This window comes from Gossypium hirsutum, chromosome A11, assembly GCF_007990345.1.
Source record: "Gossypium hirsutum isolate 1008001.06 chromosome A11, Gossypium_hirsutum_v2.1, whole genome shotgun sequence".
NCBI classification, from domain to species: Eukaryota; Viridiplantae; Streptophyta; class Magnoliopsida; order Malvales; family Malvaceae; genus Gossypium; species Gossypium hirsutum.
In genome coordinates, this window is record NC_053434.1 from 115,606,224 (window position 1) to 115,612,472 (window position 6,249).

Genomic DNA, 6,249 nt, shown 5'->3' on the forward strand with positions numbered 1-6,249 from the left:
TTATTTATTAATTAAAATTTAGAATTTTTTTATTAATAAAAAAAAACTAATAAGCGAAGGACACATGCCTCCTTAAATTCACTCTTAATCTAAATTGCTATTTAAAGTTAATTTTTATTAATCAATTCAGTGCACTAAAGTTAAAAATTACAGCCTCGCATTCATATATATTAAAAATAAGATTTAATGGTGTAAAAAGTTCTCAATTTAAAAAAAATAATTAAGCCTCTAATTTTTTTTCTACACTCAATTAGTTATTTAAACTTTTAAAATACATTAAAAATGTCTTTAAACTTTTTTCAAAAAACGTAATTAAGCCTTTATTTTTTTTCATTCGATTTGGGTACTTGAACTTTCAAAAAGTCCATCAAAATTTAAAAAAAATTTAAGTCCCTGATTTTTTTTTTTGCACTCAAAGTTACTTGAACTATCAAATGCATCAAAAAGGCCCTTTGTCTATTAACATTAATAGTTGACCATTAAAGTTAATTGCTCCTAATTTTTTTCAGTTAAAGCCACCCCGTATCACAACCATGGCGTGACATGTGACAAAAATTATAAAAAAATAAAAATTATTAAAAGTTGTAAAAAGTATTAAATTTTAATAAAAATATAAAAAAATTATAAATGTATCAAAAAGGTCTTTTAACCATTAACTTTGATTGTTGAAGTTAACAATCCCCAATTTTTCTTAAGTAAAGCCATCATGTGTCACAACACAACGTGACATGTGATAAAAATTGATAAAAAATAAAAATCAATAAAATTTATAGAAAATTTATAAAATGTTTCTTTTAGTATGGTATTTTTATATTTTTTATGAATTTTATATATTTTTATATTTTTTATAATTTCCTTACGACTTAATAAAATTTTATAATTTATTTTCTAATTTTTATTTAATTTTATTTTTATCAATTTTTTTCCACATATCATGTTGTGGTTGTGAGATATGGTGGCTTTAAATGAAAAAAATTTAAGGGTGGTTCAAGTACCCAATTGAGTGCATAAAAAGGTAGGAGATTAATTGCTTTATTTGAAAAAAAGTTGAGGGTTTTTTTTTATGCATCAAGAAAGTTCAAGTATCTAAGTGAGTGAAAAAAAACAGTGACTTAATTGCTTTTTTTTTAAAAAAAAAGTTTGAGGGCCTTTTACATCCTTAAACCTAAAAATAAAAATAAAATTCTAAATTCTAAAAAATTAAAAAAGAAATAAAAATTATAGAAATTCAAAAATAATTTATAAAGTATATAATTAAAATTTTTAGAAAGTTACCATTTGACTTTGGCTGATATTGACCAGCGTTCACCTAATAATCTTTTCAAGTTTTATGTTAAAATTTTATTTTAAATTTTTAAAAATTATATATTTTTTAATTTTGTGAGAAGAATATTTTAAATTTTTTAAAATAATTTTATAATATATAAATTTTTATATTCTTTTTATTTTTCATAATTTAACTATTTGTTAATTTTAAAATTTGATTATACTTTTTGGTTTTTGAAACAATTTTTTTTTGTCAAAAATTATATGTGAGCTCTAGAAAGTTTGGTTATTCTATCATGTTAATTTTTAACAAATATATCATAATATCTAAACTTCACAATTTATAACTATTTGGTACATGAACTTTTAAATCAACTTACTACCTTATTTAGATACCTAGATAATTCCACTAAATTTATCATCTTTGATCAATCACATTATGCCACGTATATTAAAGAGCCAAGTATATTGTGTCACCTGTATTAAAAATAATATAATTTAGATTTTTTTAAAATTGTTATTAATTAAAAATAAAAATAAAAAAATTCCAATTTATTAACTCATATTCTATCTCTACTTCCGTTTCTTCTTCTTCTTCTTCTCTGCGCCAATATTGCTGGCTCTCAAGTTAGGGTACTTTGAATCAAGGGACTCTCTTCTACCCTTTTATTATTTTTTTCCTCTATTTTTTAGTTTTGTTGATTATTGGCTATAGGTTTATTGAGTCTTTGGTTGAGTAGTGGGAGATGAGTTTGAGACTTGGTTTAGGAGGGGTCAGGTGACTTAGGGTGGACAATGGTGTGTGTGATCATTGTATTTTATTCGGATTAAGTTCATATTGAATTTGAATTTAATGTTCTTTTTATTATTTCTTAGTTATTATTTATTATAAGGATAACTATTATTTATTATTTATTAATAAAAAGAGAGTTGAAAAAAATGAAGAAGAAGAAGAAGAAGAAAAGGAAGTTATTGAAAGAGATTGTGGGGGACGATTTTACAAAGGGAAGTTAAAAAGGGAGTTGAGTAAGAGAAGGGGATTATCTCTAGGTGGGAAAAAAAGAACTCGTTATTCTTGCTCTATTTGTACAATTTCTATAAATAGGATGATTTTACAAAATGATTCTACAATAAAGAATTTTTTTAAATATCAAAATTAATTGATATTTTCAAGTTAAGGATAATATATGATTAAATGGTACTGTTTTTATTGGCTGGCATTGTAAAACGGTTAATATCTTTCTTACGTATATCTTTACTTTCAAACTCGAATTTTATTTTTATATATCAAAATTGATCTTTTTAATAAATTTTAATTAGATTTTAAAATTTTATTAAGGGATAAGTTTTTAGGTAATCCATCTAACTAAAAAAAAGGTTGCAATTTCATGTGTTTTCTAAAATTCATGTAGTGGACCTAAAATCCGTTGTCACAATGTGCTTTGTGATCATGAGTGATTGCTAGGTAGAGGGAATATATGGTTGTAGAGGTTCGGTAATGGTGATAGCCTGAATGGTGGTGATGGCTTTGGTGAGTGGAGTTTGGTTGAGATGTCTGTCGGCTTATGGTTTTGTTTGTGGTTGGTTGGGGAGGTAGCCGAATAGCAATGAAAGCAGGGTCAAAGGCAGATGATTCATGGTTGAAGCTGGAAAGCTAAAGCAATGGGAAGCTAGAGCAATGGAGGCTTTTTGGGTGGTAATAGTAGCTGAAGGGGAAGGGAAAACGACGGTGGAGATGCTAATTGGGAGAATTTTACTAATTTTTTTTAAAGCAATTGCTAACCTCCCTTGCCATGGCTTCCCATGTTAAAATGAAAATTAATAATAACACAATATTAGTAGGATTATATTATTAGGCATAATGAAATTATAAAGGAAGAAGTGTTTAAGAAGTATTAAAATACGTGTTCTAAATTTTTATATATTTGTGTATATGAATAATATTATTGATTGAGTTAGTGTCACAAATGAACACAACACAAGATTGATGAGAAAACAATGATAAACAATTGTATTCATATAATATGCTTAATCTGATGTATTTTTTGTGTTCAAATTTCGTTTTACTTACAATTTAATGTAATTTATTATTTTAAATATTATATATATTTCATATGTTATTATTAATTAGTTACAAATCATATTTTTCATTATTTATTATATTTTATTTTTAAACACATATCTATATTCTAAATAAGTTATTTTTACATTCATACGTGTGTAATAAGATTTGCTTGGAAAACAAAAAGTTGAATAATAAGATGCTTTCATTAGACCTCAACTTTTTAAAAGGTAATAATTTTGAGCCTAATAATTAAAATAAGGACAATTAATTAAGGGGGTTCACTCTTTTCTTCAATTTATCCCTTTGGTCCCTCTTAATTTCGATATTGAGTAAAATTGTCACTGTAAAAAATGAAGTAAATTATAAAAGTGAATAACTGATGATAATTAATCACAGGGTTCAGTTTTCCTTCTTTCCTTCAATTTATCTTATGATAATTGGTATAATAACAAGTTTAGCCTTCAAAATTACATATTTTGTCAATTTGATCCTAAAACTAAAAATCAACAGAGTTAACCCTTAACATTTGCATATTCTATCAAATTGATCTTAATTCTAAAGAAAATTCTCTAAAAATAAAAAAAAATGTTTAATTAAAAAAAAACTACAAAGTTGAAAACATATATATAATTTTAAAATTCACAAAATATATAAAAATCTAAAAAATTCAAAATTAAAGAATATATAAAATTATTATATACTTGATTTTCTAAGAGGTTTTTTTATTTATTTAAAAAGTACAATTATCTTGACTTTAATATTCAAAAATGTGGAATTTTTTTTAAATTTACCAGATTAGGTCAATTTTTGGATTAATTACGGGAATAAGCCGATTTAAGAAAATCGCTTCCAGCTGAATGCGTTTCTCCCCATATTATATTAGGGTTTTTTTAGGGTATATTTATTTTTAGATTACGTTTATATTACTATTTTTATTTCTTACTTTTTAATTTTTAAATTAAATTTATTTTCTTTAGAATTTTTATATTTTAAATATAAAGTTTATTTTTTACTTAATTAAATTAAATTTTAATGCTAAAATATAAAAATTAGTGAATATTGAATTATTAAGCTTAAATATATATATATTTATAAAAAGACACTTATTAATAAAAATTACTTAATTAATTTTATAGTTTTCAAATAAAAAAGAGATAATTACATTCATTGATTACATAGAGCAAAGATAAATATAAAATTATAAAAAAAAATTGAATGTTATCATTTTTAAAGTTAAAATAGATTAATTTAAAAATGTATATCAAATAACTAACCTATGAAAAATATTAATAATATTTATAAATTATTAAAAATAAATATTAATATTCAAACCATGATAAATTTTTATATTGTTTTAATATTAAATAACATTAATATAATCGATTCTAAATTATTTAAATATTTTTAAAACATTTTGTAATTAATTTACCTTTTCAATTCCTTAATGATAACAAATTACAACTTTAATTTTGTGAAATGATAACAAATACTAACGTTCGATATAATGATAAAATAAATCAGTCCAAATGCCGGTTAGAATCTGTGCCACATCGGGGTGGTCGACAGTTGCGTGTTGGGTTCCTTCTTGGTTCAGCCTCCGGTTGGGGTTGTGATCTCAATAGCTCATCTTCTTCGCTTTCGGTCAATTGCGATCTGTGCATCCTCCAGTATAGGAATAGGTAGTTGGGAAGATAACCCACATTGGTAAACAAAGACCCCAGAGGTGTTTGCATCATAAACGATGAATGAGCATAGCTATGTTGAATCTCATGTACCGATGGGATAATAAGTGGACTCTTCGTCGGTGCCTAAAACATAGACGGCCTATACGTCATCGTCGTCGTTGGAGAAATAGATAGCATGGGCGTGTAATACATTGGGGATGGATGTCCAAAAGTCCAATGTAGCACCCCAAACCCGGCCCAGAAGTTATGGCCGGATCCGGCATGCCACATCAAAAACGTAAAAAAGAAATTCCATTCTAAGTCCAGAAAATCATACTTGATGTTCAAAAGATTAATTCATTAAGGATTAAAGTGAATGGAAGCTATGCACCAGGTAGGAAACCGGAAAAGAGGTGGTGAGTCCATCGGACTGCTTAAGTACAAAGCTCCCTTCGGATCCAATCCTAGACATGCATACCGCCATTGCCACACCTTAACGTCATGGATATTTCTAGGAAACCGATTTGATTAAGTCATTTTTAGGAAAAGTGATTAATTTTGGAAAATACTTTCATTGCGGAAGCTTTGCTTGTTGTCGTGTTATTTTGAAATCAACTGTTGTTTTTGAAAACGCGCCCTAAAGCTATCCAATTTCAACAGTTAAAATAAGTATTACCTATCTTAGTAATACATATTAAAAACCATCAAAAATAAATAAGCGGCCTTATTACATTTAAAAACCCAAAACTTCAAACGTAAATAAAAGGATGTCCAGTTCACCAGAAGAAAATCAAACTTTCAGAACGGGTGGCCACTCCGAATTCCCTCACAGCTCCAAGCCCACTATGGTTGGGATTTCCTGCGTGGATGAAAATAAAAAGGGTGAGTTTGGGGAAACTCAGTGTGTAAGGAAAACCCATTCAAAGCCCAAGTTAGCTCAAGCCCATTGGGCCTAAGCCCATTCAGGTAACAGTGATACTGGGCCAGAGCCCTTTTCAGATTACAATAAACTGGGTCTTAGCCCCTTATTCAGATAACAGTATGGCCCATAGGCCCATTTCAAAATACATGCAACATCAGTAAACTTATGCAAGCCCATTTGGGGAGACTACTCAACCCACCAACCACTACACTCCACCCGTACCAGCCATACACTCCATGTGGGGAATAGCTCAACCCACCCAGCCCAACACTCCACAGTTGCAGCCTTGCTGCTCAGTTAACAGTAAATTGAGGCAAAGCCTCCAGTACGTG